The 24,133-nt window shown below is 41.2% G+C and overlaps 1 non-coding gene across 1 annotated transcript; it reads left to right on the forward strand.

The window, feature by feature from the left end:
* The first annotated feature begins 23,299 nt into the window (after positions 1 to 23,299).
* TRNAS-GGA (transfer RNA serine (anticodon GGA)) lies at positions 23,300 to 23,375 on the forward strand. The gene has a single exon. It is a non-coding gene; the product is annotated as a tRNA-Ser (tRNA).
* Positions 23,376 to 24,133: the final 758 nt, after the last annotated feature.

Genomic DNA, 24,133 nt, shown 5'->3' on the forward strand with positions numbered 1-24,133 from the left:
GCAAAGGTGCTCACCCCTGCCTTCAGGGCCGAGCATAATGCCACCCATGGGGGCAGGGCAAAGGCCAAGGCCACCGAGGCTTGTACACCCGAGCACATGATCACAGCCACTCCCATGAAGAAGAGGCGGAAACTACAGCAACAGCCCCAGTGGGCAAGCACTGGCAACACCTATACCCAAACACCCTAGGCAGCAACAGCTAAGGGGATGGCAGGCCTGCAGACAGACCACACCTAGAGAACACAGAGGCCACACCCAGGGGACTCCAGTGGCCAAAACCTCCTTTTACACAGACAAAATGAGAAAGCAGAGAAATGCAACACAAATGAATCAAGAGAAATCCCCAGAAAAGGAGCTGAATGAGTTAGATATAACCAAATTACCAGATGCAGAGTTTAAAATAATGATTGTTAGGATGCTCAAAGATATTAGAACAACAATAGATGGTCATTATAAACACCTAAATAAAGAGATAGCAAGTATAAAAAAACCCCATTGAATTAATAAAAAAGATTCAGTCAGAAATGACAAATACAATATCAGAAATGAAGAACACAATGGAAGGAATTAAAAGCAGGATGGATGAAGCTGAGAATTGAATCAGTGAGTTAGAGAACAAGATAAATCAAGGCACAGAAGCAGAGCAGAAAGAAGAAAAGAGACTCAAAAAGTCTGAGGAAACTCTAAGAGAGCTCTGTGACAAAATAAAGAGAAATAACATCCACATCATAGGGGTTCCTGAATAAGAAGAGAAAGAACAAGGGATAGAGACTTTGTTCAAACATATCATAGCAGAAAACTTCCCTCAATTAAAGCAGAAAAACATCTTACAAGTTCAAGAAGCACAGAGAACTCCATTAAAGAGAAACTCAAAGAAATCTACACCAAGACACAGCATAATTAAAATACCAAAGCTAAGTGATAAAGAGAAAAGATTAAAAGCTGCTAGAGAAAAAAAGACTATCACCTACAAAGGAGCCCCCATAAGGATGACTTCCGACTTCTCAACAGAAACACTTGAGGCCAGGAGGGAATGGCAAGAAATATTCAAAGTAATGCAGAACAAGAGCCTACAACCAAGACTACTTTATCCAGCAAGGCTATTGTTTAAAACTGAAGGAGAAATAAAAAGCTTTCCAGACAAAAAAAAAAACTCAAGGAATTCACTACAACCAAACCAAGGCTGCAAGAAATGCTAAAGGGCCTGTTGTAAACAGATCAAAGGAGAAAAAGAATATAGCAAAAGAGGAATACAGTTTTAAAGAATAAAATGGCAATAAACAATTACATATCAATAATAACCTTAGATATAAATGGATTAAATGATCCTATCAAAAGACATAGGGTAGCTGCGTGGATAAGAAAACAGGACCCATACATATACTGTCTACAAGAGACACACCTTAAAACAAAAGATGCACATAGACTGAAGATAAAAGGATGGAAAAAAAATATTTCCCGCAAATGGAAATGAAAAAAAAGCTGGGGTAGCAATACTTATATCAGACAAAATGGACTTTAAAACAAAGACTATATATAGTAAGAGATAAAGAGGGTCACTACATAATGATAAAGGGAGCAATCCAACAGGAAGATATAACTGTTATAAATATCTACGCATCTAATAGAGGAGCACCTAAATATATAAAGTAGACTTTGATGGATTTAAAGGGCAAGATCAACAGCAATACTATAATAGTAGGGGATTTCAATACCCCACTAAAATCACTAGATAGATCCTCAAGAAAGAAAATTAACAAAGAAACAGTAGACTTAAAGACATACTAGATCAACTCGATTTAATAGATATCTTCAGAACCTTTCACCCTAAAGCAGCAGAATATATATTCTTTTCAAGTGCTCATGGTACATTCTCTAGGATAGACCACATGTTAGGGCACAAAAGCGGTCTCAACAAATTTAAGAAGATTGAAATCATATCAAGCACTTTCTCTGATCACAATGGCATTAAATTAGAAATCAACCACAATAGAAAAACTGAAAAATACTCAAACACTTGGAAACTAGCATGTTATTAAATAATGAATGGGTTAACAATGAGATCAAAGAAGAAGTAAAACAATTCCTAGAAACAAACAATAATGAGCATATATCAACTCAAAATTTATGGGACACAGCAAAAGCAGTCCTGAGAGGGAAGTTCATAGCATTACAGGCATACCTCAAGAAGTTAGAAAAAGCTCAAATAAACAACTTGATCCTGCATCTAAAAGAACTAGAAAAAGAATAGCAAGTAAAGCCCAGAGCTAGTAGAAGGAAAGAAATAATAAAGATCAGCGTGGAAATAAATGACAGAGAGGCTAAAGAAACAATACAGAGGATCAATGAAACCAGGAGCTGGTTCTTTGAAAAGGTAAACAAGATTGATGAACCTTTAACCAGACTCACCAAGAAAAAAAGAGAGAGGACTCAAATAAATAAAATTAGAAATGAGAGTGAGGAAATAACAACTGACACAACAGAAATACAAAATATTGTAAGAAAATACTATGAAGAACTGTATGCCAAAAAACTAGACAACCTAGATGAAATGGACAAATTCCTTGAAACATACAATCTCCCAAAAATTAATCTGGAAGAATCAGACAACCTAAACAGACTGATTACAACAAATGAGATTGAAATAGTTATCAAAAAACTCCCAAAAAAGAAAAGTTCTGGGCCTGGTGGCTTCACAAGTGAATTCTACCAAATACTCAAAGAAGAACTAACTCCTATCCTTCTCAAGCTATTTCAAAAAATTCAAGAGGAAGGAAGAATTCCAAGCTCCTTTTATGAGGCGAGTATAATTCTAATTTCAAAACCAGGCAAAGACAAGACAAAGAAAGAAAATTATAGGCCAATATCCCTGATGAATTTAGATGCTAAAATCCTCAAAATATTAGCAAACCAGATCCAGCAATATATGAAAAAAGTCATACATCATGATCAAGTGGGATTTATTCTTGGGAGGCAAGGCTGGTACAATATTCACAAATCAATCAATGTGATTCATCACATAAACAAAAGGAAGGAGAAAAATCACATGATCATTTCAATAGCTGCAGAAAAAGCATTTGATAAAATCCAGCACCCATTCATGATCAAAACTCTCAGCAAAGTGGGAATACAGGGAACATATCTCAACATGATAAAGACCATCTATGACAAATCCACAGCCAACATCATACTCAATGGGCAAAAATTAAAAGCAATCCTCTTAAGATCAGGAACAAGGTAGGGGTGCCCCCTTTCACCATTCTTATTCAACATAGTTCTGGAAGTTCTAGCCACAGCAATCAGACAAGAAAAAGAAATAAAAGGCAGCCAAATTGGAAAAGAAGAAGTAAAACTATCATTATTTGCAGATGATATGATATTGTATATAGAAAACCCTAAAGTCACAGTCAAAAAACTACTAGACCTGATAAATGAATTCAGCAAGGTGGCAGGATATAAAATTAATACTCAGAAATCAGAGGCATTTTTATACACTAACAATGAACTGTCAGAAAGAGAAATTAAGGAAGCAATCCCCTTTACCATTGCAACCAAAAAAATAAAGTACCTAGGAATAAATTTAACAAGGGAGATTAAAGACTTGTACTCGGAAAATTATAAAACATTGATAAAAGAAATCAGGGAAGAAACAAACAAGTGGAAGCATATACAATGCTCATGGTTAGGAAGAATAAACATCATTAAAATGTCTATATTACCCAACCCTGGCCGGTTGGCTCAGTGGTAGAGCGTCGGCCTGGTGTGCAGAAGTCCCGGGTTCGATTCCCAGCCAGGGCACACAGGAAAAGCACCCATCTGCTTCTCCACCCCTCCCCCTCTCCTTCCTCTCTGTCTCTCTCTTCCCCTCCCGCAGCAAGGCTCCATTGGAGCAAAGATGGCCCGGGCACTGTGGATGGCTCCTTGGCCTCTGGCCCAGGTGCTAGAGTGGCTCTGGTCACGACAGAGTGATGCCCCAGAGGGGCAGAGCATCGCCCCCTGGTGGGCAGAGTGTCGCCCCTGGTGGGCGTGCCAGGTGGATCCCGGTTGGGTGCATGCGGGAGTCTGTCTGACTGTCTCTCCCCGTTTCCAGCTTCAGAAAAATACAAAAAAAAAATCTATATTACCCAAAGCAATTTATAAATTCAATGCAATACCAATTAAAATACCAATGACTTACTTCAAAGATATAGAACACATATTCCAAAACTTTATATGGAACTAAAAGAGAACATGAATAGCCTCAGCAATCTTGAAAAGGAAGAATAAAGTGGGAGGTATCACACTTCCGGATATCAAGTTATACTACAAGGCCATTGTACTCAAAACAGCTTGGTACTGGCATAAGAACAGGCATAAACATCAATGGAACAGAACAGAGAACCCAGAAATAAACCTACAACTCTATGGACAACTGATATTTGACAAAGGAGGTAAGAGCATACAATGGAGTAAAGGCAGCCTCTTTAATAAATGGTGTTGGGAAAATTGGACAGCAACTTGCAAAAAGATAAAACTAGACCACCAACTTACATACACCATTCACAAAAATAAACTCAAAATGGATAATAGACTTAAATATAAGCCGTGAAACCATAAGCATCTTAGAAGAAAACATAGGCAGTAAGCTCTCCGACATCTCTCGCAGCAATATATTTCCTGATTTATCTCCATGGGCAAGTGAAATAAAAGACAAGATAAACAAATGGGACTGTATCAAACTAAAAAGCTTCTGCACAGCTAAAGACAATAAGAATAGAATAAAAAGACAAACTACACAATGGGAGAATATATTTAACAATATGTCTGATAAGGGGTTAATAACCAAAATTTATAAAGAACTTGTAAATCTCAACACCAGGAAGACAAACAATCCAATCCAAAAATGGGTGAAAGAAATGAATAGACACTTCTCCAAAGAGGACATACAGATGGCCAATAGGCAGATGAAAAAATGCTCAACATCACTAATCATTAGAGAAACGCAAATTAAAACCACAATGAGATATCACCTCACACCAGTCAGAATGGCGCTCATCAACAAAACAACACAGAATAAGTGCTGGTGAGGATGTGGAGAAAAGGGAACCCTCCTGCACTGCTGGTAGGAATGCAGACTGGTGCAGCCACTATGGAAAACAGTATGGAGATTCCTCAAGAAATTAAAAATTGAACTACCTTTTGACCCAGCTATACCACTTTTAGGAATATACCCAAAGAACACCATAGCACTGTTTGAAAAGAAGAAATGCACCCCTGTGTTTATGGCAGCATTGTTCACAATAGCGAAGATCTAGAAACGGCCCAAGTGTCTGTCAGTGGACGAGTGGATTAAAAAGCTTTGGTACATATATACTATGGAATACTACTCAGCCATAAGAAATGATGACATCAGATCATTTACAACATGGATGGACCTTGATAACATTATACTGAGTGAAATAAGTAAATCAGAAAAAACTAAGAACTATATGATTCCATACATAGGTGGGACATAAAAATGAGACTCAGAGACATGGACAAAAGTGTGGGGGTTACGGGGTGGGAGGGAGGAGAGGGGCACAAAGAAAACCAGTTAGAAGGTGATGGAAGACAATTGGACTTTGGGTGATGGGAATGCAGCATAATCAAATGTCAAAATAACCTAGAGATGTTTTTTCTGAACATATGTACCCTGATTTATCAATGTCACCCCATTAAAATTAATTAAAAAAAAAAAACAACTTAAAGGCTTCCAACTTATTTGCTTCTAATCAGTTCCACAAGTAGCCAAAATGAAAGATCCTGTTTAAACAGAACCTGCAGCCTGACCTGTGGTGGCGCAGTGGATAAAGCATTGACCTGGAATGCTGAGGTTGCCGGTTCAAAACCCTGGGCTTGCCCGGTCAAGGTACATATGGGAGTTGAAGCTTCCTGCTCCTCACCGCCTTCTCTCTCTCTCTCTCTCAATCTTTCTCTCTCTCTCTTCTAAAATGAATAAATAAATAAAAATAATTAAATAAAAAAACATTTCCTTAATTTAAACAGAACCTGCAACCTGAAATTCATGCCTTTTACACAATACTGTTTGTGTTCTGCCTGTTTCCCTAGCCCCGGGTTCTCCGGTTTGATCCTCAGACCAGCAGCATTAGCATCACTTGGAAGCATGTGAGAAATACACATTCTCAGGCCTCAGACCTACTGAATCTGAAACTCTGAGTGTAGAGCTCACAAGTTGGGTTTTAACAAACCTTCCAGGTGATGCTGAAGTTTGATAAGCTCTGTCCTAGCTCAGCTCTGACTGATAACTATTAGAATATGGTGTCTTATATTAATAAAGAAATGGGCTTATCTGCTAATAACACCAGAATTAACAATTGCTTCACAGATAGTTTATATCTCTCTCACATAAAACAAGTCCAGAACACAGTATGGTAACTCTACTGTGTTCACTGGGGATCAGACTCCTACTCCTAGACCAAGGTAGCCTCATGGTCCAAGATAGGTAGGTACTGGAGTGCCAGCATCACATCTAAGTATAGACAAAAGGCAGAGAAAGAAAAAAAAACAAAAAAACAGAACCTGTAAAACTGAATTATCTCCATTTAAAATAGTCTTTCTAGAAATTCTCATAGCTTATTGACAAAATCTAAATCCCAGGACCACACCTACAAAGGGGGCTACAAAATATAGACCTTTATTCTTGAAATCAGCAAGCTCTGCAACATATTACTGAAGAGGAGGGGAAAACGAATATTGGAACACATCTCTGTTAGTTTGCCACTACTGGCAAGGCTGCTCCTGATATGAGCTTCACCTTGGCCAAGGGAAGCTGGCTTTCCCAACCCCTCGAAGCTCCAGATTATACAAATGTCAGTTAATTTATAATTGCTGGCTGCAAGAGAAGAACATTTCTCCTCAAAGAGTCATATTTTCTTTTCTCTGTCTCTCCTCTAAGCTCTTCCCTCTCCTGTAGGACCTTGCTGACATTTACAAGCAAACTAACATAATGTAATATTCTGACTTTTCCCCCATTATTTGCCTCAATACTGAAGTCCCAGTGCTCAGAGGAAGAGCTGCCCATGCTTCACTGGAGGCAGCAATGCCACTTAGTCTGCCTCATGACCCAGTGCATCTGGTGCGGTTCTACATGCCTATGCTCAATTGACATGCTCTTTGGGGACCACCATAAGCCCCCAAGGGAGAATCTCAGCAGGAGCCCCAAAGTTGCAAGCAAAACTGTATTCCCTTTTTAGCCATGACAAGAACAAAGAAAATTTTACTTCTTTATTTCTTATTTGGATGATTTTTTATTTCTTTTTCTTGCCTGGTTGCTCTGGCTATGATTTCTAGTACTCTGTTATATAATAGTGGTGAGAGTAAACACCCTTGTCTTGTTCTTGAGCTTAGAGGGAAAAGTTTTAACCTTTCACAGTTGAGTGTGATGTTGGCTGAGGGTTTGTTATATTTGGCTTTTATTGTATATTGCTGAGATATGTTGCTTCTATAACCAATTTGTTAAGCATTTTCATTATGCAAAGATGTTGTATACCTTATGAAAAATTCAGAGAAGTATACATTTGTTTGAAAATCTGGCCCTGGCCCGTTGGCTTGGTGGACAGAGTGTTGACCTGGCATATGGACATCCGTGTTCTATTCCTGGTCAGGGCACACAAGAAAAGTGACCATCTGCTTCTCTTCCCCTCCCTCTCCTCCTTCTCTCCCTCTTCCCCTCCCACAGGCAGTGGCTCAGTTGGTTCAAGTGTAGGCCTCAGGCACTGAGGATGGCTCAGTTGGTTTAAGCACATCAGCTACAGGCACTAAAAATAGCTCTGTTGATTTGAGCATTGGTCCCAGATGGGGGCTGCTGGGTGGATCTTGGTTGGGGTGCATGCAAGAATCTGTCTCACTATTTCCCCTCCTCTCACTAAAAAAGAAAGAAAGAAGGAAGGAAAGAAGGAAGGAAGGAAGGAAGGAAGGAAGGAAGGAAGGAAGGAAGGAAGGAAGGAGAGAGAGAGAAAGAGAGAAAGAGAAAGAAAGAAAGAAAGAAAGAAAGAAAGAAAGAAAGAAAGAAAGAAAGAAAGAAAGAAAATATGGTAAGTAGAGTAATAATTTTCCTAATCCCTGAGACCTGTAAATATATTACCTTATGTGGCAAAAGAGACTTTGCAGGTGTGATTAAGAATATTAGGATGGCAGATTATCTTAGATCAGTCAACCTTTTTATACCTACCGCCCACTTTTGTATCTCTGTTAGTAGTAAAATTTTCTAACTGCTCACAGGTTCCACACTAATGGTGATTTATAAAGTAGGGAAGTAACTTTACTTTATAAAATTTATAAAGCAGAGTTACAGCAAGTTAAAGCATATAATAATAATTACTTACCAAGTACTTTATGTCATATTTTTGCTAAGTTTGGCAGAATAAATCTTTATAAAACAACTTACTATAGTTAAATCTATCTTTTTATTTATACTTTAGTTGCTCCGCTACCGCCCACCATGGAAGCTGGAATGCCCACTCGTGGGCAGTAGGAACCAGGTTGACTACCACTGTCCTAGATTATATGCTGTAATCCCAAGGATCATTATAAGAGAGAGATAATAAAGTTAGAGTCAGAGGTGGAGATATGATGATTTAAGCAGAGTAACGATATTTGAAGATGCTACAACACTGGTTTTGATGATAGAAGAAGTGGCCACAGCCAAAGAATACAGACCACTAGAAGCTGAAAAAGGCAAGGAACAGGTTCTCCCCCCAGAACCTCTAGAAGGAACCAGCCCAGCTGACACCTGGATTCTATCCCTGTAAAACTCATGTCAGCTTTTTTACCTCCAATACCATAAAATAATAAGTTCATGTTGATTAAGCCATTGAGTGTATGGTAATTTGATACTATAGCATTTGGAAACTAATACAGTGTACGTCTCTGTCTAGATGTTATTCTTCAATAGAAAGTTTAGAGAGAGCATGTGCGAGAGCAAGTGAGTTTAGCACATGGTAGACAAGGCATACAGGTGGGGCAAAAGTAGGTTTACAGTTGTATACATAAAACAGAGTTTGCCTGACCGGGCGGTGGCGCAGTGGATGGAGCATCGGACTGGGATGTGGAGGACCCAGGTTCGAGACCCCGAGGTCGCCAGCTTGAGCGCAGGCTCATCTGGTTTGAGCAAAGCTTACCAGCTTGGACATAAGGTCGCTGGCTCGAGCAAGGGGTTACTTGGTCTGCTGAAGGCCCACGGTCAAGGCACATATGAAAAAACAACTAAGGTGTCACAAGGAAAAACTAATGATTGATGCTTCTCATCTCTCCCAGTTCCTGCCTGTCTGTCTATCTCTCTCTCTGACTCTCTCTCTCTGTCACTGTAAAAAAAAATAGTTTATTTTTGTATTATTATTTATTAATTATTGTGTTATTTTCCATATGAACAACCTTAAACCTACTTTTGCCCCACCCTGTGTATTTGCTGGAAAAAAATTAGGGCACAAATATACCTTTGATATATAAATATCATAAATAAAGAGGCTCTTCTTGGCTCTGCAGATTGTTTGCATGTGATACCCGGAACTATCGCTGCCATCCTGAGACACGGAGGGAAGTCCAACACTGAGACAACTGACGCCAAGGATGGCAGAATCAGAAGATAAAAAGAATGGACCAGACCCTGGCCGGCTGGCTCAGTGGTAGAGCGTCGGCCTGGCGTGCGGAAGTCCCGGGTTCGATTCCCGGCCAGGGCACAGAGGAGAAGCGCCCATCTGCTTCTCCACCCCTCCCCCTCTCCTTCCTCTCTGTCTCTCTCTTACCCTCCCGCAGCCGAGGCTCCATTGGAGCAAAAGATGGCCAGGGCGCTGGGGATGGCTCCTTGGCCTCTGCCCCAGGTGCTAGAGTGGCTCTGGTCGCGACAGAGCGGCGCCCCGGTGGGCAGAGCATCACCCCCTGGTGGGCGTGCCGGGTGGATCCCGGTCGGGCGCATGCGGGAGTCTGTCTGACTGCCTCCCCTTTCCAGCTTCACAAAAAAAAAAATACAAAAAAAGAATGGACCACACATAGATGAATCAACCCTGGGCTGTCCTGCCTCTGTCTTTGATTGTTACATGAAGGATGCTCTTCCTCAATATATTTTTCAAACGCAGGCTTCTCTTTCAAGTAAAAATTATTTGCAAGAAGATGTGCATTTGCTTTTCCAGATTCGTAGCAACAAAATCAGCACAGGACCACTTTAGAGTCATAGCTTCAGGTTTTGGGGGGTTATCTTGCGTTTAGAAATCTTAGCTACAAGACATGGACAAGAGTGTGTTGGTTACCAAGGGGGGGGGGGAGGGAGGACATGGGAGGGAGGGAGGGAGAGAGTTAGGGGGAGGGGGAGGGGCACAGAGAACTAGATAGAGGGTGACGGAGGACAATCTGACTTTGGGCGAGGGGTTTGCAACATAATTTGATGACAAAATAACCTAGACATGTTTTCTTTGAATATATGTACCCTGATTTATTAATGTCATCCCATTACCATTAATAAAAATTTATTAAAAAAAAAAAAGAAATCTTAGCTACAAATTAATAGGAGGGTTATTTTAGGGGTTATACTTTCTCAGGAATGATTTCCCTCTTTCTGTTCTGCTCAGTCCCAAGTTCACATTGTGTAGAGAAAGGGCAGGCTTACTTCTGCTGCATCCTTATTCAGAGGGGTGACCTTAGATGTGGTGAGGTCTCCTACCACACTCCCTACACAGAGTGAGGCCTCCGAGTTTACTTTCCCCAGCACTGCAAAGCCTCCAAAGCTGAAGTCCAGATGTGTCCAGATTGACCAGCAAATGCCTTCACCAGTTCCTGTTCTTCACTTAAATCTTGCTTTCCCCTAGCCTTTTGCTTAGAAATTCTTAATGACCTTAGCAGTACTTTCATTCCTTTATGACCATGTTTATAAATGTAGTCCAAGTTTTTTGGTTACGTTCAGCAGCAGTGTTTATTAGAATGCTCTAATTCATCCCACTTTGCGCATGGAAGTCGTTCTGTTACACATCCACATAGCACATTGGACACTTTTCTCACACCTTAACTAAAATGAACTGAAAATGTATCAGAGATATGAGTATGAAACACAAAATGATAAAACTGCTAGAAGAAAACCTATGTGACCTTGGACTTGGCAATGAGTTTTTAGATACAACAAGAACATGACCCATGAGAGGAAAAACATGATGAACTGAACTTTATCAAAATTTTTTTTACTTTAGTGAGAGGCAGAGAGACATACTCCCACATGTGCCCTATATGGGATCCATCAGGCAGGTCCCCTATGGGGCAATGCTCTGACCATCTGGGGTGTTGTTCTGTTGCTTGGCAACCAAGTTATTTTTAGCGACTGAGGTGAGACCATGGTACTATCCTTAGCAGCCAGGGCCAACTTGCTCAAATGAGCCATGGCTGTGGGAGGAGGAGGGGAGAGAGAGAGAAGGGAGAGGGGTGGAAAAGCAAATGATCACTTCTCCTGTGTGTACTGACCAGGAATTGAACCCTGGACTTCCTCATGCCAGGCCAATGCTCAACTGCTGAGCCAACCAGTTAAAGCCAAACTTTATTAAAATTTAAAACTTTGTTCTGCAAAAGGCACTGCTAAGAGGATAAAAAGACAAGCCATAGACTAGGAGAATACATTTGCAAAACAGAGACCTGATAAAGGGTTTGTACCCAAAATATACAATGAACTCTTTAAACTTAACAATAAGAACACAAACAACTTGAATTAAAAATGGGCCAAAGACCTTAACAGACATTTCACCAAAGAAAATACACAAATGGCAAATAAGTATATGAAAAGATGCCCCATAGTGCATACCATGAGGCAAAGGCAAAATAAAACAACAACAAGATACCACTACACACCTATTAGAATGGCTCAAACCTAATACACTGACCACCCAAAATGCTGGTGAAGGTGTGGAGCAACAGGAACTCTCATTCATTGCTGGTGAGTACACAAAATGGTATAGACATGTTAGAAGACAACTTGGCAGTATCTTACCAAACTAAACAATCTTATCATATGGTTCAGCAAGCACTCCTGGGTGTTTACCCAGCTGGTTTAAAAACTTAACAGCACACAAAAACCTGTGCATGAATATTTAAAGCAGCTTTATTCATAGTCTCTAATAATGGCAAGCAACCAAGCTGTCCTTCAAACAGATGATATGCTATAAACAACCTGTGGTATATCCAAACAATGGAATAATAGTTAGCAATTAAAAGGGAACACAGTATTGATTCATATAACAAAATAAATGAATCTTAAGTGCATTTTGCTAAGTGAAAGAAGCCAAACCCGAAAGACTACATACTGTATAATGTTACTCATATGACATTTTGGAAAAGGCAAAACTACAGACATGAAAATGGATCAGTGGTTTCCAAAGGTTGGGGGAGGAGAAAGTGGTTGATTGGTTTCAAATAGATATACAGAAGGATTTTTAGGGTGATGGAATGTTTTGTATGATATTAGGGTGGTGGATACATGACTCAATGCATTTTCTCAAGCCCATAAAAATTTATACATAAAAAATAAGTTAATATTTACAGGTCTTTGAGGGTTTTTTTTTAAATCAACCAGGAGGTCAAGGGATCCCGGGATGGAACACAGACAGTGACAAGAGAATCTAAGTGTTTATAAGTGTATGGTGTAAGCTCAATGAAGAAGGTGATGAAAAAATCTGAGCTAAACAGGTCTGAAAAATCAGTGTTTTGACTGGAAACCACAAGGCCGATGACAAAGAAACTGAACAAGGACACTGGACTCTATTACTACTTTGTCTCTCCCAGGGCACGAGTTAGTTCTGAAACTGATTTACGTGTACTGGGGTCAAATAATAAAGTAAACAAGTGGTGGAGAGTGGGAGGCAGGTCTCTCCATGATGGAGAGGGAAGTTACAGATACGAAAGGAGGGCTAGAATGAACCACATGGTGCTGGATTAGTCAGAGACATGAACACGTGTTAACCTCATTACAGATACCACGAGTACATACAGAAACAATGATAAATATAGGTGCACAGATAAATATGGGGCAGTATACACATACTGTATGAAGCATGAAGACATGCTTCCTGGCTCTGTCTGTAGAGATCCCTACAGCAGTCACACCCAAGTAGCAACAAGAACATCCAGCACCCAAATCTTGTTCTCTAAGTATCATTCTCCAACAAATGAAACCAAGGTTCCTCAGAGAAATGGATCATTCTGGGGCTGAGGCAAGAAAAACAAGATGAGCCCGGAATATCTTATAGTGTCAGAAAATAAGAAAATGCTCAACAAGTAAGAGAAACAGGCCTGTCAAAGGGACACAGGAGCCAAGCTGAAAGAATTCCTAATGGCTGAGGCTTGACCAATTTGGGCAATGAGGTCAATCACACACTTTTGGATTATAATCCCAAGTATATCATTTCATAAGTAAATAAATGGGGCAGGAGAACCAAATCTTCCTTACAGGAGAATTCCAAATAATTTATACAGATGACCCCCCTTTGGAAGGTGAAGTGTAATCCACCACTCCCACTTTTGCCCCTCCCCACCCTGAGTGTGGGCTGGATTTATGACTTGCTTCCGACGGTTCAGAGTGTGGGAAAGAGGAGAGGAGACTAACTGGAGACTGAAGAAATCAGGCATGTACTACCTTGAGCAAAGTTAACATCACCAGTGACAGGTCACAGTGACATTGTCTACTTTCTGCATGATGTGATGAGGATACCTCATCTCTTTGGTATTCTTCCCCCAAACCTATAACCCACCCTGACCATTGGGAAAGCATCAGACAAATCAAACTGAGAGACGTTCTGCAAAATCCCTGACCAATTGACTCCTCAAAACTGTCAAGGTGATGAAAAACAAAGACTGTTGCAATCCATCTATAGACTGTTATAGACTGTATATGTCCCCCCAAATTCATATGTTGAAACCCTAACCCCCAATGTGATGGTATCAGCAAGTGGGACCTTTATGGGGTGATTAAGTCATAAGATTGGGAACCCTTGAGATTAGTGCCCCTTATAAAAGAGACCCCCCAGAGATCTCCCTCACCCCTTATATCACATGAGGGTGCAGCAAGGAGGTGGACAATTATGAATCAGGTAACAGGCTCTAACCAAACAGAGAATCTGCTGGCACCTTGACCTTGGATTCCAACCTCCAGAGCTGTGAGAAATAAATGCCTTTTGTTTGTGAGCCCCCCAGTCTATGGCATTCTGTTAGAGCAGCCCAGCAAAGACAAGAACGGAAGAAACTAAGGAGACATAATAACTTAATGCAATGTACTATTACTTGCATTTTATCCTGGAACTGAAAAAAGGATATTAGTTTAAAACCTAATGAGATCTGGATAATATCTGGTGCTTATTTAATAGTAATGTGCTAATGCTGCCTTTTTAGTTTTGACAAATGCATCATTGTTATATAAGATGTTAACAAGGGAAAAACTGGGCGAGGAACCCTCTGTACTAGTTTGGCAATTTTTCTGTGAACCTAAAAGTACTCCAAAGTAAAAAAAAAAAAAAAAAAAAAGATAATTTAAAAAATTACCCAACCTTTTTAGTTATTTTCAGAAATGAAGTTTGACAGAATAACTTAATTTGAAAATAGAGTGTGATATATATCAGATACCCACATAATTCATTTCTCATCTCCTTCGGGTCTCTTCAAATGTCACCATGCCAAGGAATCTTCCCTTGACCACCCTATTGAAAATATAAAACCTTACCTCACATGATTACTCTTGCCTGCTTTGTTTTCCTCCCTGGCATTTATCACCACCTAATACCCTATGTCTGAGTATTGGTTTATTATCTTCCTTCCCACCTCCTCCAACCAGAACTTTTTATGAGGGCAGGAAATTTTGTTCACTGATGAAACCTCAGCACCTTGATGGGTTACTTAGTGTGCAGTGTACACTCAGTGTCCATTTTCAAACAAATGGTGAATGAACATCATCTTTGAAGTCATTTAACTGAGATTTCCATTACTTGAAGACAAAAGCATCCTAACTCGTATACATGCTCAGTGTGGTTCAAGTTAATGGAGAGCCAGAGCCACCCCACACAGGCAGGGCCACCAAGATATTAGCCTCTCAAGAATAAAGATCTGGGTTACCCTGCGGAGTAACAAAACCCCAGTGAACTGAGGTGCTGATGACAAAGAGAACAAGGAAGGGGTGGTGCTGTAGGAGAAAAGTCCTCGTTACCAATCACGGCTTCACAAGTTGTTTGGAAACAAGAGCTGTGCCTATGGCCATACAACCCTGAATGCACCAGAGTTCGTCTGATCTCAGAAACAAGAGCCGTATCATCTCTCTATGTCTTCTTTCCTGATGTGTCAAATAGGACATTTATGTATTTTAACCAATTTTATCCCTGGTGTCCCTCTCCTTTTCCCTCATCACTTTATATAGTATGTATCAGTAGTTGGTCTACAAGACTGACTCTTATCCCAACCTGGAACTAGATGTGGTGATTGATGAGACTTTGGGTCATGCCTCTTTGGGGGCAGGATGGGTGCATTTTTTATTGTGTAAAGTGACACTATGTGAGCCTGGAGCTATTAAATTTGCATCTGGAAATGTAGATGTGGGAAGAAGGGTGTGTGTGTGTGTGTGTGTGTGTGTGTGTGATGTTAGACAATGAAGCTAGTGGACTCTGATGGACATTCATCTATCTCATCTGCCACACAGCATTGAACTCCCTACCTTTATAGCTACCATATATTGCGGCTTATCATGTGTCAGGCACTGTCTCAAATGCTTTACTATATTAACTAATAAATCCTCATAGTAATCTGATGAGACATGTACTATTACTCTCCTCTTTTTATGTATGAGAAAATTGAGTTCTAGGGATGTTGCCTAATTTAACCAAAGTCATACAAGTTAGTAAGTGACAGATCTTGAATTTGTACCCAGAGACTTTGGCTCTAGAGTCCACATTCTTAACTACTAGTCACTTTACACAATACTGTCTTCACTATACTGTCTTCACTATATTGACTATATTTAGAAAATTCCCCATCTGTGGGTTCTGGTGTAAGGCAGAACCTAACCACCATTTTAGAAGCATTTTTAAAATTCTAAAAATTCACTTCCCCAGGCTCCCCCTGCACATCATTCATGGGCACAGAAATCTAGACTCCAGCAATCTGAAGCTCATGGCCCAGACTTTCAGCTGGTAAGCAGTTATGCAAAGAAGTAAAAACCATGGAGAATTCTGTCTGGAGGCAATGACGTTGCACCAAGATTGAGGTCCTGAGCCACGTGTCTGCAACGTTATTGCACTCTTCAAAGTCGAAAGTGTCAACGGTGCTACCTACATCTGCAGTATGTGGTAATGCAGTCAGCAGTGAGAGTCATAATGGATAGAACAGTCTACAGCAGTCATTTTGATCATGACCCCTGGCTGTGTAGCTCCTGAGCCTAGTTTTCTGAGCCGCCATCCCAGTGTTACCGAGTCTCCTTGTTTTATTATAGATTTTTATTATTGAGCATATATTTTCTTTCTTTTTTATGAGCTATAATTGACATATAACATTGTATTTGTTTTAGATGTACAACTTAGAGATTTGATACATGTGTACATTACAGAATAATTACCACAATAAATTTAGTTAATATTCATCACCTCATATATTTACAATATTTTTTTCTTGGGAACTTTCAAATACATAACAGAGTTTTTATTATTATTATATTTCAGGTGAGAGGAGAGAAAATAGTGAGACAGACTCCTGCATGCGCCCCAACCAGGATCCACACTACCACCCACTCTGGGGCCAATACTTGAGTCAATCGAACTACTTTTAGCACCTAAGACCAATGCATTCAAACCAGCTGAGCCATCCTCAGCACCTAGGGCCAATGGTTGAACCAATCGAGCCACTGGCTGCAGGAGTGGAAAAGGGAAAGAAGGGGGAGAGGGAGTGGGAGAGACGCAGATCGTTGCTTCTCCTGTGTGCCCTGACCGAAAATCGAGCCCAGGACATCCATATGCTGAGCTGACACTCTATCCACTGAGCCATCAGCCAGGGCAATAGAGTTCTATTAACTCTTATCATCATGCAGTACATTACATACCCTTGACTTATTTATAAATGGAAGTCTCTACCTTTTGACCATCTCCATGCCACCCAAATCCCTGCCTCTGGCAACCACCAATCTGTTCTCTATATCTATGAATTTGACTTTCTTTTTTTTTTTCTTTTTCAGATTCAATATACAAGTGAGACCAGACAGTATTTGTCTTGCTCTTTCTGACTTATTTTACTTAGCATAATGTCCTCAAGGTCCATCCACCTTGTTTCAAGTGGCAGGAATTTTTATTTATTTTATGACTGAGTGATATTTCACACATATACACACATACACACACCTGTATGTATTTGTGCATATATATATATACATACATATACACACATATTTACATACTGCATCTTTATTTTTTCATCAATTGATAGACACTTAGGTCTTTTCCATGACTTTTTTTTTTCAGTGAGAGAGAGAGACAGACAGGAAGGAAAGGAGAGAGATAAGAAGCATCAATTCTTTGTTGCAGCTCCTTAGTTGTTCATTGATTGCTTTCTCATATGTGCCTTGACTGGAGGGTTCCAGCTGAGCCAGCAACCCCTTGCTCAAGCCAGCGATCTTGGGCTTCAAGCCAGCAACCTTTAGGCTCAAGTTAGCATGTCTATGATCCCACGCTTAAGCCAGAGATTCACACTCAAGCTGATGAGCCTGCACTTAAGCCGAAGACCTCAAGGTTTTGAACCTGGGTCCTCTGCATCCCAAGCCAACGCTCTATCCACTGCGCCACTGCCTGATCAGGCTCCATGTCTTGGCTGTTGTAAATAATGCTGCAGTGAACATGGGAGTGCAGATATCTTTCCCAGGTAGTGAGTTTGTTTTCTTGAGATAAACCCAGAAGTGGGATTTCTGGATCCTATAGTAGTTCTATTTTTAATTTTTGAGTAAACTCAATACTGTTTTTTATAGTGGCTGTACCAATTTATATTCCTACCAACAGTGCACAAAATTTCCCTTCCCAAAATCCTTTTAATAAATGCTTTTGTTTCTAATCAATCAATCAGGATCTACTTTTATTGCTTGCAATTATCCTTAATCCTTGATATCAAGTCCTTTCCTGAGGATGAGAGGTCTAGCAATGTCTGCTCTGGGCATGCTGGGAATTTGATGGCGCAGTCATCACTGAGCCTATCAGCACAGAAATCATGTGGCTGTGGTGCTTCCTGGAGAGAGAACTTGAGCTCTGTTCTCTGTTGGACTTCATCCGTATCTTGTACGGCATATTGACAGAATGGTCACACTTATGTTCAGGAGGGCTGAGAACTGTGTGATGGTTAATTTCATGTGTCAACTTGTCTGGGTCACGGGGTGCCCAGACATTTGGTTAAACGTTATTCTGAGTGTTTCTGAGGGTGTTTCTGTATGTGATTGTCATCTAGATCAGTAAACTGAGTAAACCAGATGCCCCCCTCCAATGTGGGAGGGCCTCGTCTAACCCTCTGAGGCCCTGAATAAAACAAAAGGCTAGCCCTGGCCGGTTGGCTCAGCGGTAGAGTGTCGGCCTAGCGTGCGGAGAACCCGGGTTCGATTCCCGGCCAGGGCACACAGGAGAAGCGCCCATTTGCTTCTCCACCCCTCCGCCGCGCTTTCCTCTCTGTCTCTCTCTTCCCCTCCCGCAGCCAAGGCTCCATTGGAGCAAAGATGGCCCGGGAGCTGGGGATGGCTCTGTGGCCTCTGCCTCAGGCGCTAGAGTGGCTCTGGTCGCAACATGGCGACGCCCAGGATGGGCAGAGCATCGCCCCCTGGTGGGCATGCCGGGTGGATCCCCGTCGGACGCATGCAGGAGTCTGTCTGACTGTCTCTCCCTGTTTCCAGCTTCAGAAAAATGGAAAAAAACCAAAAAAACAAAAAAAAAACAAAAGGCTGCACAAGACGGACTTGGCTCTCTCTTTCTGATGGCCTTCAAGCTAGGACACTGGTCTTCTGACCTCAAACTCGGACTGTAACTTACACCATCACTTCTCCTGGTTTCCAAACCTTCAGACAGCAGATCTTAGAACTTTTCAGTCTCTGTAATCATGTGAGCCAATTTATATTATATAAAATAAATATATATGTATGTGTGTGCATATACATCTATAACCTCACACAATCACACACACACACATACACACACACACACACAGATAGATCCCCTATTTGCTCTGTTTCTCTGGAGAACCTTGACTAATACAGACCCTCTTGAGAGAGAAATGATCCTAGAGAAATAAGGAAATGTACTTGACCCAGTAAGGATAAAGGAGGAGCAATCCTTTAAGAACTCTTACATTCAACCAGGATTTCTCTGACTTGGAGCATCCACCGAATACATAATGAGCTGAGTTATAGGACATTTCTAAAGAGAGTCATCATATATTTTTTTTAATTTGAACATTTAAAATCAATACTGTTTATTTCAGATCATTTAAAATCTGTGAAATCTTTGTTTGAAATCTTTCACTCTTTGGCTTGGTGTCATAGTTCGAGTCACCAGATTCCGTATCTAACTGGTTTCTTCTCATTCCACCTCATCATAAAATTCTAAGTCTTAATGATAAGTCACAGAGTGTGGTAGCAGGAGTTCGGCTCCATTAGCTCACGCTAGACGCCTGGGTTGCACAGGGACACAGAAATCACAGAGCGATGACTCACTAAAGACTTCTTTCAGTTCTCCATCAGATGCTAAATCAATAAGCATATCACACTCCAAAGCTGGGGGGATGTCTCTCCTCTTAGAAACTGGTGCTGAAGGGACTCCTAATTTACTCTTTTGAAAGTAGTTTTTCATGCTCTACCACAACCCTTCGAGGTAATTTAAAAAATATGCCCAATAATTCATCATTGATTTCTTTCTCTCTGAGAAGAAAATCAGTGAGTGCTGGAGAAAAGACAAAGTTTCTGCAACTGAGCTATTTGCAACTATGGAGAAATTCTGGCATTTTATCCTCTGTATTAAAATTCATAATCATTCAACCCTGAGGCAGTAGGCTCAGGCTCTGAAGACAATAAACACATTGCTGAGATGCACGGTTGAGTAAAACACTTTAAGTCTTAGGAACAGAGTTTATGACATTATCCATGTCATGCAGAAATGTTTTTTATTTCACTCCTGATTTCAAAAACTCTCGAGGGCTGCTTTGTCTCTGACAGCCAGGGTACTTCAGTATGGAAAACGTCTTGTACTAGGTGTCCGTTTCCTGACATAGCACATTAAAAATATATACTGCCAGTGGCTATAATTTGGATGAAGTCACACTTTTCACTATTTCTATTAACCTTGTATCGGGTCAGGATGTGTTTGAAAATGTTGACTTTATTATTATTCAGGTATGGTAAGTCCAACAGAATAGGATACAACTTCTGTTGAAAAGGCAGATTGTTATACAAGACCCTGGCTGGTTGGCTCAGTGATAGAGCATCCACCCGCCATGTGGTTGTCCCAGGTTCAATTCCCAGTCAGGGCACACAGGAAAAGTGCCCATCTGCTTCTCCATCCCTCCCTTCCTCACTTCTCTCTCTCTCTCTCTCTCTCTCTCTCTCTTTCTCTCTCTCTCTCTCTCTCTCTCTCTCTCTCTCTCTCTCTCTCTCTCTCTCTCTCTCCCTCCTGCAACTATGGCTCGATTGGAGTAAGTTAGCCCTGAGTGCTAAGGATGGCTCCATGGCCTCTGCCTCAGGCACTAAGGAGAGCGTGGTTGCTGAGCAATGGAGCAACGCTCGAGATGGGCAGAGCATCACTCCCCCCCCCCACCCCGCCCAGTGGACTTGCTGGTGGATCCTGGGCAGGGTGCATGTGGGAGTCTGTCTCTGCCTCCCCACTTCTCACGGACAAATAAAAAATGGATTGTTATACAAATCCCTAGAGGTGGGAGTTGGCTGTGCCAGGGAGAGGCCACATAACGTAGCACCAGGGCTGGTCAAAAAGCAGAGGGAGAAGGGGAGAAACATGAACAAGGGCCTTTATTGTAGTTTTCTTTGAAAGTAACAGGTAAGGCAGGTAAACAAGTTTGGGTTGGCTAGTTTGAATAATTTCAGCAGGCTCAGGGGTACAGAGACTGTCCCCAGTTGTCTGCTATCTGGTCCTGGAGCGACTAGGGCAGATGGATAGTCACTGAAGTGTGAGAGCAGATAAAGGAGGTAATTAGGGTAGGGGTTCTCCGTGGGTTAGTTTGCATATATACGGCAATTCAGGTGATTTTCATTCACTGTCTCTAGACATTAGCAAAACCTGGGAGGGGCAGTCCCTCCAGAGTCGGAAAGGCCCCAGATGTCAAAGCACCAGCCTGCAGAAGATAAAAGACTTGGTAAGTACAATATGCTTACTGTTGGCCACCAGCTGTTCTCAGTGACTAGAGCAGTGTGTGGATCCACAGTGCTGAGCAGCCTCTTTTCTGTGCAGAGTGATGAATGACCCCTCTTGCTTTGCACACATCCAGGTATGCTCAGAAAAGATCCCAACGCTTATTTTCCAGTCCCCATCATCACTCATGAACTAATTAGTGACTAAATTTTAAACATATCTTCTGCCATATGTGTTTTCGGTGATAAACAAGACAGAAAGTCTCTAAGCCACTCTCCCTCATGTATGTATCACACGTATGCTAAGAGCTATTTTTGTGCTCTATACATCAGCTGTTTTGTTCAACCACATTGATGGTAACTGCTCTTTCATATTGTCTGTGATGTTCAACAGCATCATTTTTTTTAACAGCGTCATTTTAAAGGAATTTTTTTTTTTTATTCAGTGAGAGGAAGGGAGGCAGAGACAGACTCCCACATGCGCCCCACCCAGGATCCATCCAGAAAGCCCAGTAGGGGGTGATGCTCTGCTCATCTGAAACATTACTTCATTGCTGAGCAATGGAGCTCTTCTTAGCGCTTGAGGTAGAGGCCAGGGAGCCATTCTCAGCCCCCGGGGCCAACTCGCTTCTATTGAGCCACAGCTACAGGAGGAAAAGAGAGAGAGAGAAGCAAGAGGGGGAGGGGTGGAGAAGCAGATGGGTGCTTCTCTTGTGTGCCCTGACTGGGAATCAAACCTAGGACATCCATATACTGGGCCAACACTCTACCACTGAACCATCTGGCCAGGGCCTTAAAGGAACATTTTAATAATTAGTTATGCTATATTATATCATCTGCCTTTGGCTGGTTTTACAAGTTTTGCATCCATAATATAACTAATACCTCCTTTTTTTGCTATCAAGATTGCAATTCTGAATGATGCCTCTAATTTTGGTCTTTCTTCTGCCTTTAGCAACAAAATCAATCAGTTGGAAGTTTATTTTTACCAAAGAGGTTTCTGTACTTCATTTGCAAGGACGTTGATGGCTTTGTGTCCTTACTTGATAAAGTTTTATGTCAGAACACATATTAGGGACTAGAGGGGGGAATGAATTACCTGTGCAACAAAATTTAATTTCTAATCATGATCATACGTGTTATTTTCACTTTTCTTGACGAATGGTGCCGTTTTACTTGTTCCAGCCCATTGAATGACATCTACATTTTTGCACGCTCTACATTTGAGTTGGAGTGGGCAGATTATTGTTTTCACCTCTATTTTTATGCTTTATGGAACCATTTCCATCATCCTTCTTTGTAAACAAGGGAAATATAGTAAATCCTCACCTTACGGCATCAATAGGTTCTCAGAAACTGCAACTTTGAGAGAAACTCCTAACAAAACCAATTTTACCATAGACGAATGAGATAAACAAGATGTCAGTTCCTACAGCATATTTCTGGTCATAGAAACATCACCAAACTTTTAAATAAAGACCCCAAACACTTCTAATATTAAACACTGAAATAAATGTGAGCATACATTTAAGAAAGATGAATAAAAACAAAGAAGATCATTATTTTCCAACCTGCTTACCTCTCAGCTCAGGGTCCCAGGTGGCCGGGGCCTCTCCTGGCAGCTCAGGGCACGGTGGCACCCACCTTAGATAGGTCACCCTTCCATCCCATGGTCACTCCCACACACCCACACTCACTCCAACTGGAACAATGTAGACACACCAATCATTTAACTGCCCATCTTTGGGAGGAAACCAGAGTCCCTGGAGAAAAACTACGCAGAAGTGATGATAATGTCCAAACTTCACAACAATGTTGAACAAAATGATGTTATCAAGGACCTGCTTTACTGCAATAGGTTTTAAGCTAGAATAAACATTCTCTTAAATATTTCTCTCACTGTTTCCAATAGATTTTGATTAAAAAATGTTCCCTTAGGCCCTGGCCGGTTGGCTCAGTGGTAGAGCGTCGGCCTGGAGTGCAGAAGTCCCGGGTTCAATTCCCGGCCAGGGCACACAGGAGAAGCGCCCATCTGCTTCTCCACCCCTCCCCTTCTCCTTCCTCTCTGTCTCTCTCTTCCCCTCCTGCAGCAAGGCTCCATTGGAGCAAAGATGGCCCGGGTGCTGGGGATGGCTCCTTGGCCTCTGCCCCAGGCGCTAGAGTGGCTCTGGTCGCAACAGAGGGACACCCCGGAGGGGCAGAGCATCACCCCCTGGTGGGCGTGCCGGTGGATCCCGGTCGGGCGCATGAGGGAGTCTGTCTGATTGTCTCTCCCCGTTTCTAGCTTCAGAAAAATACAAAAAAAAAAAAAGTTCCCTTAGTCTCCATTTCACTGGTTTTCTAGACATTACAATGCAAAAGTAACTAAGATGAAAGCAAAATTCAACAAATGTAAACAATAACATGCAAATGACATATAAATAAATACATCAACATAGAAGAACTGAATTCTATTCACTGGAATGTTACAGGAGATGATATTACAAAAATGCAGCACATATGCAACCTAGAATTCTGGCAGTACATACACAACCCTCCAAAAGGAAAGCAATAATGTAGCGAGATTTACTTAAAATCATAATTGGACTTGACTTACAAACATTAAAGTGCATATGAATAGTACGGCTCCATTGTTTGTTTGTTTATCTCTGTGAATCACTTGATAGCTGAAAAGGGATCATAAAATCTATAGATCTGGTCCCTTTCTTGATATCCTAGGTTACTCAAGTAATCACATTTGTTCCATTTGTTTTTCCCAGTATTCGGCTCCCT

Source organism: Saccopteryx bilineata, chromosome 1 (genome assembly GCF_036850765.1).
Source record: "Saccopteryx bilineata isolate mSacBil1 chromosome 1, mSacBil1_pri_phased_curated, whole genome shotgun sequence".
Taxonomy (NCBI): domain Eukaryota; kingdom Metazoa; phylum Chordata; class Mammalia; order Chiroptera; family Emballonuridae; genus Saccopteryx; species Saccopteryx bilineata.